The 12538-nt window shown below is 37.5% G+C and overlaps 1 non-coding gene across 1 annotated transcript; it reads right to left on the bottom strand.

The window, feature by feature from the left end:
- Positions 1-5491: 5491 nt before the first annotated feature.
- On the bottom strand, positions 5492-5597 carry LOC141662860 (small nucleolar RNA R71). The gene has a single exon (XR_012550958.1). It is a non-coding gene; the product is annotated as a small nucleolar RNA R71 (small nucleolar RNA).
- Between the last annotated feature and the right edge of the window lie 6941 nt (positions 5598-12538).

Genomic DNA, 12538 nt, shown 5'->3' with positions numbered 1-12538 from the left:
GGAACCCCGGCCACTTTTCAGAGATGTATGATGGCTATATTCTCTGACATGATTGGAAATAATGTCGAGGTGTTCATGGACAACTTCTCCGTCTTTGGACATTCGTATGATGAATGTTTGAATAATCTTCGTGCCGTACTCAAAAGGTGCGTGGAAACTAATTTGGTGCTCAATTGGGAGAAATGTCATTTTATGGTGCGTGAAGGCATTATTCTTGGGCATAAGGTCTCTAGCAAGGGTCTGGAGGTGGACAAGGCCAAGGTGGGAGTCATTGAAAATCTTCCACCACCTATTTCTGTGAAGGGAATCCGTAGTTTTCTTGGTCATGCGGGTTTTTATCGGCGATTCATCAAGGACTTTTCGAAGATATCTAAGCCGTTGTGTAATTTGCTTGAGAAAGATGTGCCTTTCAAATTTGATGATGAATGTTTGGCGGCATTCGAGACTCTCAAGAAGAGTTTGATCACTGCACCAGTTATTACAGCACCAGATTGGACAGAGCCGTTTGAGATGATGTGTGATGCGAGTGATTATGCGGTAGGTGCAGTTCTGGGGCAGCGCAAGAATAATCTCTTTCATGTGGTCTACTATGCGAGTAAGACCTTAAATGGGGCCCAAATGAACTACACCACTACGGAGAAGGAGCTCTTGGCTATAGTCTTTGGTTTCGAGAAATTTCGATCTTATCTGATTGAGACTAAAGTAACGGTATTCACTGATCATGCGGCCATTCGCTATTTGGTTTCCAAGAAGGATTCGAAGCCGAGACTCATTCGTTGGGTGCTCTTACTTCAAGAATTTGAGTTAGAGATCAAGGATCGAAAAGGTACTGAGAATCAAGTAGCTGACCATCTCTCTAGGTTGGAGAATCCCGAGTCTACTTCACAAGATAGGACATTAATCAATGAATCTTTTCCGGATGAGCAGTTGTTCGCAGTTCAGGAGGAAGAGCCATGGTTTGCAGATATTGTAAACTATCTTGTCAGCAATATAATGCCTCCTAATTTGACCTCAGCTCAAAAGAAGAAGTTTCTGCATGAGGTGAAGTGGTATATGTGGGATGAACCATATTTGTTTAGACAGGGAGCTGACCAGATCATCAGGAGATATATCCCGTTCTGTGAGACGGTGGGGATATTACGAGACTGCCACTCCACGGTTTATGGTGGACACTATGGTGGTGAGAAGATGGTGGCTCATATTCTGCAAGCAGGTTTTTTCTGGCCTACTTTGTTTAAGGATGCTCATCAGTTTGTTTTAAGGTGTGATCGTTGCCAAAGAGTGGGAAATTTGACGAGAAAGGATGAGATGCCGTTAAATGTGATGCTTGAAGTCGAGGTCTTTGATGTTTGGGGAATCGATTTCATGGGGCCTTTTGTCTCGTCCTGCAATAATCAGTACATCTTACTGGCAGTCGATTATGTCTCAAAATGGATAGAAGTCAAAGCTTTACCAACAAATGATGTAAATGCAGTGCTGAATTTTCTTTATAAGCAGATTTTTACAAGGTTTGGAACACCTCGGGTAATCATAAGTGATGAAGGGTCGCATTTCTGCAACCCTAAGTTCACTTCTATGATGCAGCATTATAATGTAAATCATCGAGTTGCTACTGCCTATCATCCGCAAACAAATGATCAAGCAGAAGTGTCTAACAGAGAGATCAAGCGCATTCTAGAAAAGGTTGTTTGTCCATCAAGGAAGGATTGGTCCTTAAAGCTCGATGAAGCTGTTTGGGCTTACAGAACAGCATACAAAACTCCACTTGGTATGTCCCCGTTTCAGTTGGTGTACGGTAAGGGATGTCATTTATCTGTGGAGCTTAAGCATAAGGCCTACTGGGCGTTGAAAAACTTGAACCTGGATTTAGATGCAGCTGGTAAGAAAAGAATGCTTCAGCTTAATGAACTTGATGAATTCCGACTTCAAGCGTACGAGAATAACAAAATGTACAAGAAAAAGGTGAAGAGGTGGCACGATAGGAAGCTACATCCTAAGTTATTCATGTTGGGGCAACAAGTTTTCTTATTCAACTCTCGTCTCCGACTTTTTCCAGGGAAGTTGAAATCAAGGTGGTCTGGACCTTTTATTGTCAAAAATGTGTTTCCACATGGAGCGGTGGAAATTTTTGAGAATGATCCGGACCAAGCATTCAAGGTTAATGGTCAGCGGTTGAAGCACTACTATGGGGACATGGAAAACCGAGAAGTGGTTAGTGCCATTTTATTGACTACTTGAGAAAGGTACGCAACGTCAAGCTAATGACGAAAAAGAAGCGCTGCGTGGGAGGCAACCCATGATTTGTTGTTACAGGAACCCTTAGAAGTTAATAACCTATTCAAAAACATAAAAAAATCAGAAAAATGGGACTGAATTTTTTTTTTCCAGTGACCCCCTGAGCGCCCGCTCAGCTCTGCTGAGCGACCGCTCAGCAAGCTGAGCGACCGCTCAGGGGTCGACTGTCAGAAAAATTTTTAAGTTCAGAAAAAAAATCAAAAAAATCAGAAAAATAAAAAAACCAATTTTAGCCCATAAACCCACGATTTGTTCCTACTACCCCATCATTTTATCCCTCAACCCCACTCATAATCTAGTTTTAACCTAATTCACATCCTATATATACATACACTTATCCTACATATCCCCCACAAACTTCTACACTCAAACTCTCTCCCAAACACAAAAACTCAGTTCTTAAACACTTTTATTCAAGATTCAATGGCACCCAAGAGAGCACGAACTATTGATAGCAGCAGCACAGTCCCTACTGCTGATTCATCAAGGGGTACTGCTGCAAGGCCTCGGTTGGATGACAGAGCTGCAGAGGAGGAGTACACGAGGCTTTTGGGGAAGCCGATTCTGAAGGAGAGAGGGTTTTTACCATCGGGGAGGGATGGTAAGTTGCTACCCATGATTGCAGAGAAGGGGTGGATAGCTTTTTGTGAGTCGCCCGAAGCAGTACCGATGAGCGTGGTTCGCGAGTTCTATGCGAACGCGAAGGCCGAGAAGAATGGGTTTTCTGTGGTCCGAGGGATGACAGTTGATTATCACCCAGCGGCGATTCGCCGTGTAATTGGGCAGCGAGAGAGGAAGCCCGAGGAGGAGAACTGGAATGAGAAGACTGCTGAGAATTTCGACTTGGATTTGATTTGTGCTACTCTCTGTAGGCCGGGCACGGTTTGGACCTTCAAGACCGGCACTAATGAGTATCGTCACTTTCCGGCGATCGCTATGAACAGGTATGCCCGTGCATGGAACGCATTTATTTGTGCTAATATTTTACCTTCTTCGCATGCACACGAGGTCATAGTTGAGAGAGCACAGTTGTTGTGGGGAATTCTTAACGAGGAGTACTATGTGGACCTTGGTGAGTTTATCTACCAAGGAATTCTGAAGTTTTTGAGGGGAGCTAAGCATATGAACATCCTTTATGCATCCACGGTCACGAAGCTTTGCCGAGCAGTGGGAGTGAACTGGCCGGCTCATGAGCAGTTGCAGTTGTCGGCCGCTCTGATTGATTCTGGGACTCTGAATGGGATGCAGGAGTGGACCGGTGGTGAGCCCGAGGAGCATTGGCTGGGTTATCATCTTCCTGGAGGGCGTCCAGCACGAGGTGCTACTATGGCTAGGCCTAGGCGTGATGAGGCTGGTTCTTCGAGAGCTCAGGAGGGTGCTGTGATGGCTGATACCCAGTATAGGAGGCTTTCACGGCGGATGGATGCCATGTACGAGACGCAGAGCAGGTTTGCTCAGGAGCTCACCCTTGCATTAGGGACTGCTTTTCGGGGCCTTGGAGCTGATATCCAGTGGCCAGTTTTTGGTGAGGACTCCGCATACCCGCCGCCTGATACTCCGCCCACTGAGGGTGATGATGATGATGACTCCGAGTAGGTATACCCTGTGTTCCTTTCTACTACCTTCACTGGGGACAGTGAAGATTTTAAGTTTGGGGGTGGTAGTTAAGGAATATTTTGTGTGAGGCATATAGTTGCATATTCATGATCGTTAGTTCATATAGTTGCATAATTTTTGCCATATAGTTTTTTTATTTATTTATAACTTTATTTGTTTATCATGTCATGTAGCTCATGCATATACCATGATCCCTTTTGCGATGATTTATCGACTGAATTGTGATGTTGATGCGAGTGTAGTGATAGTATTAAAGTGATATTGAGTCATGTAGGTTGATATGCATGTTAGAAGCACTTGTATTTTCACTAAGTCTTAGAGAATGCTTAAGGGATAGATTGTTGTTATGATCTGATTATTTTCGAGGTTAATCTATTTATTATGCTTAGAATTCGATAATAGGTTCTTAGTGATAAAGGCATGAAAAAGAAAAAATGGAGTAAAAATGGAATTTATTGCTAGTTGTGGCTAGGCGTCAAATGGCTAGTAGCCGGCTCGTATGTTATGCGAGTAGTCTAGGGTTGAGGAAGATGGAGCGAAACGCACTTGCTCAGAAATTTTGAAAAAAAAAAAGAAAGAATTTTTTTTTTTTGTGTTTATGCATAATTGATCACGAGTGGGCTCTTTGGTATTCGAGTTATTAAGTTCTTAGGGGACTTTGTGCCTAGTGACCTAAGGCTTTTAGAGTCTGGAATCCGCTAACCTAACGCTCGTTACATGGATACCATTGTATAAGTCTTTTGTGGACCTCACTCATTGCACGGTCAAATAAGCATTGTTGTCGTGAATAAAAAGCATGATTCCGTAATAAGCTCCAAAATTCTTGTAGTATTATATGTCACTTTGTGCCTAGAATTTTTATTCTTTGTATAATCATGTGATTGCCTTGATAATAGTTGAGTCATAATAACTGGTCTAGTTCCGAAGCATATCTGTTAAGCATCTGCACACACCACGTTTATGGCTGTATGTTCGTTTGCATGAGTTTATTGATCTTTAGTCGCCTAACTGCATTTGTTGAGATGTTGCAATTTGGTTGGTTTGTTCATAGTAAGGGGGATCTCTGCATTTTCATATAGATTGCATTCATGCATGTTTTTTATTTATTTTTGAGTCTGTGACGCTTGAGGACAAGCATCGGTTTAAGTTTGGGGGTGTGATAAGTGGCATTTTATACCACTTAGAACATCTTAAAATGGCTTAAATTGGTGCCTTGAAATCAAGTATTTTGTGTATTTGATGCGTTTTTCTAGTGTTTATGCATTTCAGGGTATTAGTTGCATTTCAGAGGAGTAATCATCAAGAATAAGCCTTGGCATGTGTTCACCATTGCGAGAGGAAAGAAAGGGGCAGATTACAGCGAAGAAACGGAGCAAACTCAGGAAAAATCCAGTAGGGTCCGGAGCAAACTCAGGAAGTAATCATACGTTGGTGCGTGAGTTTAATTAAACAATAATTAGTCTGAGTCTCTGTGGGAACGAACTAGAAAGTATTCTATATTACTTGCGAACGCGTATACTTGCGTGAATATTAACGCGTGTTTTTGCCCTAACAGTATTTCCCTCCTAACAGAACTGATGACTTGATTGACAAGATGATGGGGTTTAAACAAGAATATAGAGAGTCTCTTAAAGATGCTTGGGAGAGATTCAAAGATCTTCAATGTGCATGCCCTCATCATGGTCTGGAGAAGTGGTTTCTGATTAAACGCTTCTATAATAGTCTTGACCCTGAAATAAAGGGTACTGTTGATAATATTGCAGGTGGTGTTTTTCTAGACAAGGGAGTTGATGATGCGTATGCCTTTCTTGCAAATTTGGCTGTAAATTACTTCAATAATCCGAGAGCACCTAAGAAGGGAGGTAAACTTCAAGTGGAGGCTTATTCTCTCTTAACATCCCAACTCGCTTCATTAGCTCAAGAAATTCATTCATTGAAGACTTCACAATCATCTACTCCTCTTATGAGTATTAATGTACTATCATCAATGGCTCCTATGACTAATCCTATATATAAAGATGTGGTGTTCAAGGCCACTTCGGTAATGAATGCTCGTATAATGTTCAGAGTTCACAAAATTTTCAGATAGAGCAAGCAAATATTTTTCAGCAGAGGAAGCAACACAATCCTTACCCCAACACTTATAATCCCTGTTGGAAAGATCTTTCAAATTTCTCACACAAGAACAACAATGCTTAGAATTTGCATGTTCCTAATTAGCAGAAACAATATCAGCAATTATATCAGTATCCTTCACAACAACAATATAGGCCTTCTCAAGGACCTCAAAACCCCTGGATTTCAGAAGCCCTCTCAAACCTATGCTCCACAAGCTATATGACCTGATCAGACCAGTGATATGATGAAGATATTACTAAAGGTACATCGGAATCAAGAAGATAACATGAGGGAGATCAAAGAGTTGAGGACTCATAACAAGATGTTGGAAACTCAGATTGCACAATTGGCTAGTTCTTCCACAACGAGGCAGCCTGGCTCTTCACCCTCACAACCAACTCATCCAAAAGAGAATGTGAATGTCATTGCTCTTAGGAGTGGTCTTACCTATAATGGTCCTTCAATGCTTACTGTTGATGTGACTGATGAGAAAGAGAAGAAAACTAGTAAAGATGGCAAGGTGGATGATGTTGATCAAACAAATAAGGATGGAACTGAAGGAAGCAAGGAAGCTGATAATGAGAAGATTATAAATGCTCCTCCATCATTTGTGCCGAAATTTCCGTTTCCTAGCACGATGAACAGAACTAAGATAGATCAACAATTTGGTAAGTTCGTGACACTTGTCAAGAATCTTTAGGTAACGGTTCCTTTCACTGATTTAATGTGTCAAGTTCCATCATATGCAAAGTTTTGAAATGATATTTTAACAAAAAAAGATCTATGGGTGAGGTGGAGACAATTGCTTTTACTGAAAAATGTAGTGCTGTTTTACAAAATAATTCTCCACCTAAACTTAAAGATCTTGGAATTTTTTCAATTCCTTATTATTTAGGTGCATTATTTATTGACAAAGCTTTATGTGACTTAGGCGCTAGCGTCTCTGTCATGCCTCTCTCAATTTTTCAAAAATTAAACATTGGAGAGTTAAAATGCATACAAATGACATTACAAATGGTAGACCGTTTTATAAAATATCCTTTGGGTATTTTAGAGGATGTGCCTGTCAGGGTTGGAAAATTTTATATTCCTGTGGACTTTGTAGTGTTGGATATTGAAGAGGATAGCCAAATCCCCATTATTTTGGGTAGGCCATTCCTCTGTACTGTATGTGTTGTTATTGATGTTAAAAACGGGTCTCTAATTTTGAGTGTTGGTGATGATAAAATTACTTTTACTCTAACCTCTGCTCTTAAGTCCCCTTTTTTTGAGAATACTTGCAGGATTGATGTCATCGATGAAATTGTTCATGATGAGCTACCAAAATTTTTGTTGAATGATGTCTTGGAAGTAGTTCTTATGTTTGAAGCTTCTGAAGGGGAAGGATATTCTGAAGTTGACTCATTGATTCTTAAGTTGGATGGTAAGGTTGATCCAAGCCAAAGTTGTGAGGTAATAAATACTATTACTTCTTTTGATAAACCTCATGTAAAGAAATTAGAGTTAAAGCCTTTGCCATCTAATCTCAGGTATGTGTTTCTTGATGATAATGAGTCATGTCCTATAATTGTTAGCTCTAATCGTGATGATCAAATTTCTAAGATTCTCACCGTGTTGCGTATGCATTGAAAAGTAATTGGGTATAGTATTGACGATCTTAAAAGGATTAGCCCAGACTTTTGCATGCATAGAATTCATCTAGACGAGGATCATAAGCCTTGCATACATGGACAACGTCATTTGAACCCTAACATGCAAGAAGTTGTTAAGAAAGAAGTTTTAAAACTACTTGATGCGGGCATCATTTACCCAAGTTCTAATTCAAAATGGGTAAGCCCGGTTCAAGTAGTTCCTAAAAAAGGAGGAACCACAGTGGTAAAATATGATAAAGATGAATTAATCCCTACTAGAGTTGTCACGGACTAGCGAATATGCATTGACTATCGTAGGTTAAACACCACCACAAAAAAGATCATTACCCTCTACCTTTCATAGATCAGATATTAGAAAGACTTGCAAATCATAAATTCTTTTGTTATTTGGATGGGTAATTAGGGTTCTTTCGGATCCCGATACACCCTGATGACCAGGAAAATACTACATTTACTATAACGCCCTCCAAATTTGGGGTTTAGATCCGGGGTTTACTTTTCAAACTCTAACATTATATAAACCTGTTTAATGATTATTACACATATATTCAACCCCTTAATATTCTATCCTAGATCTTTAAGGTTGAGGTATGAAAATAAGAACATACAAACCCAAATTTAAAATCTCGTGCAACTCTCTTTATTACAAGACAACTATCTACACAAGTTTTAAACTAATTCCATTTATTCAAACACACACTATATCTATCTATATTACACCTGATCTGAAAGCTCAAAGCTCTCTTCTTTTATCGGGATTAGCACCTTTGGTGCCAGAGGATCCCGCTGCTTGACTCGCTTCTTTGCCACTCGGGTTCGAATGGGTTTCATCCTCTACTTTAACTGAAAAACAAAGTGAATAACAATAATAGGGGTGAGCCATAATTGCATAGCAAGTCCACAATATATATACATTATTAAAAAAAGAATTGTGAGCCGATAATCTGATTGTATCTATAACGATGTATCTCTGCAAGGAATAATGAAGGCCACTATCGGCGATTATCAATAAACTAGACTGGACATAAGATTAACATTCGCACCTATATCCTGCTGATTAGTTAGGATATAGTGCAGATCTATACCTTCCTGTATAGATCCATTCGGGTACCCAGGCTCTACGGCCCAAAACAGGGATCCGGTTAATTCCCCGCCCATAGGATTCGGTTTATACCTGGTCCTTATCGTCACTATCCAGTCCACAGATGAGCATCCGGAACAATCGGTATGCATTGATGTATCCCAACATCAAAAATATATCAGGATATATATATATATATAAGGTGTAACCGATTGGAATATGAATAGAGCATTCAACGTAACAAGAGAACTCGGGAATTGAAGTGAAAGTATCATTAAAGAAACAATTATTGTGTATCAATGTTTGTGAACATGAATTATCAATGTTTACAGAGTTGAGAGTTTGAGTAAAAGAAAGCAATTTATTATTCTGAACTTAGAATATGGGAAAAACTTGTCTGGTACGCAATTTATCATAGATATATCACAATTCTCTAACACTGGATTGATCTGCCTTACTGAATTTGTATCTATCAAAGAAAGATACTCATTTAGTCGACTCGTATCTTAATCGCATCGCAATTCGACTCCACGTAGCCCTTATCGTCTACCCGTACGATTATAACTAACTCGTATAATAATTTTTAACAATTGGGACTCGATTAACCATATAAATCACGTAACACAGAAGTCACACGTCAATCTAGGCTTGAAAATATTTCGCATTACCGAACAATATCTAGCTCGTTCCCTAATTTTTGAAATTTATTGGACTTGTATTTATAATTAATAGGGTCTATACATAATTAAATATCGAAAGCCGACTCGTTTTCGAAAGAAATTAAAATCGAAAACTATTTTTATTGAAAACAAATCATTTTTCTGAGTCTAAGAACTTTCGTTTCGTTTAAATCGGATAAATGATTCAATTATTAATCAATAAATAATAATTAATCAATTTATTATTTAGAATAATAAATTATTTAACATAATTGAACCTCAAATATATTTTTAAATAATTACTTGGGAAAAATCTGAATTAAAAATGAATTTTTCATAATTTTTGGAATTAAAATGAATTTAAAATGAATTATTTAAAATAAATTGATTAATTATCAAAATTATTAATCAATTTATATAATTAATTATTAATAAATAATTAAATAATTAAATAATTAAATAAATAAATAAATTCAAATTTTGGAAAATATTTCAGATTTATTAATAAAATAAAATCAATTAATTAATTAATTTAATTAATCAATTAATTTAAATTAAAAAAGCTGAATTTTTGAATTGATAAAAGTAAAAATAAAAATAAAAATAAAATTCAATAATAGTTTTCAGAAAAGGGAATTGGTTTTGAATGGATCAAAACCGGGTTATACTAACGGGTCAAACGAGTCAAACTCCAGGTCATGAAGAACATGACCGGAATCTGCCCAAAATTCGGCGCTGGCCAGGATTCCGACGGCCCGTTTTTAGGCCAAAAAGCATATTGTTTGGTCTGTTTTTCTCAGGGTTTCAATTCTAAACAATTATGGCAATCGAACTCCGACCAAAACTGACCAAAATCATCTCGGTATCAACTTCTCCGGCCAAATCGAACCAAAACTCCGACCAACTATCAATTTCACTCGTTTGTACATGAACCTTTGATTTTAATTGCTCAAATCAAAGCTTAGATCATGTACAATCAAAGCCTTATATTAAACTAACCTCAGATCATTCAAATTCAAAAAAATATAAATCAAAAATTCCGTCCGCAAGGGTTGGCTCAGTTGGTTAAAACGAGGAAAACTATCCTCTTGGTCACAGGTTCGAATCCCACGGGAGTAGAATTTATGATTATGCCTCCTGAGCCAGAGCCTGTCGCTTAAATATGGTTTACCTTGGTTAACGTGGTTTGCAGGCTATTGCGTGAGACTGTAGGGTTTACCCAGTGTGCACCCGAAGGGTAGCGGCTTCGGGTTACCTACGATAAAAAAAAAGAAATTAGCATAAACCCTAATAATCTAATTCAACTATACAAGAATCATTTGATGAAATTAAACACATGAATCGAATGTAAATCACCACCTAAAGCTATATCAATCATCAAATCATTTAAATAACCCTAGAATCAAAAAGCCCTAAATCGAACATAAATCGTAGAAATTAAAATTGAAAAATAATGAATTAAAACATGAATTGATGCAAGAAACTGAAAGGACAGATGAAAAACTTCGATTTGAGTATTTACACGACTATGATTGATGCTCAAAATCTCCATAAATCAACAATTGATTCTCGACCCGAATTTAAAACCCGACCCATTCTTCAGAGAATTTTCAGAATTTTTATAATTTAATTATAATTAATTAATAATAATTAGGCTATTTATAGTAGTAAAAGTAATACTCCTTATTAAAAAATAAGGCCCTAATTATACATCTAATAAAATTCATTGGTCCTTAAATAATAATTTTTGAGTATTAATTTCTAAATTTTTAATATTAAATATATACAATATATATGCCAAAATTTTCCAAAAATTGTAATTAATTCAAAAATGCAAAGAAATGGAATATTTGAAAGTACCATGATTTTATTAAAATAAAAGTATGATTTTGTGGGATTTTTAACACTCGAAGGGGCCCGGAAAAGTCATTTTTCGCGAAAGAAGAAAATTCCTAAAATAACTGGATGTTCTGAATAACGATATGGTACAAGCCATTCTAGGAAAAATATGGCCAATTATTTTATATAAAATATCATCTATTAGAACGAGGTTTGGGCCATATAACTTTTGATACGAAAGCATTTTACTTATAATAAAATATCCGATAAATACCCGGAAAATACCATGACAATACAGAAAACATATAGCACATAACAGCTAGGGTTTCATGACTAAATACACTTAATGACATAATAAAACACATAATTTATCTTTATTATGATATAAAAAAATGTTATTTCCCAGTCGTTACAGTTACTTGTCAATATGGTACCTTTGCATATCGGAGAGTGCCTTTTGGATTCTGTAATGCTCCTACTACTTTTCAGTGTTGCATGACAGCCATATTTTCTGACTTCATTGAGTCTATTATGGAAGTATTTATGGATGATTTCAGTGTTTATGGTTCTGATTTTGATGTATGTCTGCATAATCTTTCTAAAGTGCTTAAAAGATGTGAAAAGGTTTACTTGGTTCTGAATTGGGAAAAGTGCCACTTCATGGTCAGTGAAGGAGTGGTACTTGGTCATCTTATTTCTGAACGTGGCATCCAAGTTGATAAAGCAAAAATTGAGGTGATTGAAAAACTTCCTCCTCCTGTTAATGTCAAGGGAGTGAGGAGTTTTTTAGGTCATTCGGGGTTTTACCGACGTTTTATAAAAGATTTTTCAAAAAATGCAAAATTCCACACTCAATTGTTGCTTAAGGATGCCACTTTTGAGTTTACTGACGCTTGTCTAGAATGTTTCTATATGATAATTAATATTTTGGTCACTGCACCTATCATACAACCCCCAGATTGGAATCTTCCTTTCGAAATAATGTGTGATGCAAGTGATTATGCTATGGGTGCAGTCATTGGTCAATGGAAGGAAAAAGTATTGAACACTATCTACTATGCAAGTAAAACCTTGGATGAAGCTTATGTGAACTATGCTACTACAGAGAAGGAGCTTCTAGCTGTTGTCTATGCTCTTGAAAAGTTTCGAACATATCTCTTTGGTTTAAAAGTCATTGTTCACACAGACCATTCTGCACTTAAATATCTTTTGGCAAAAAAAGAAGCAAAACTGAGGCTTATTCTATGGATTCTTTTACTCCAAGAATTTGACTTGGA

Source organism: Apium graveolens, chromosome 5, assembly GCF_009905375.1.
Source record: "Apium graveolens cultivar Ventura chromosome 5, ASM990537v1, whole genome shotgun sequence".
In the NCBI taxonomy this organism is placed as follows: domain Eukaryota; kingdom Viridiplantae; phylum Streptophyta; class Magnoliopsida; order Apiales; family Apiaceae; genus Apium; species Apium graveolens.
The sequence above is the reverse complement of the archived record's forward strand: the minus strand, read 5'-3'. Positions and strand labels throughout refer to the sequence as shown.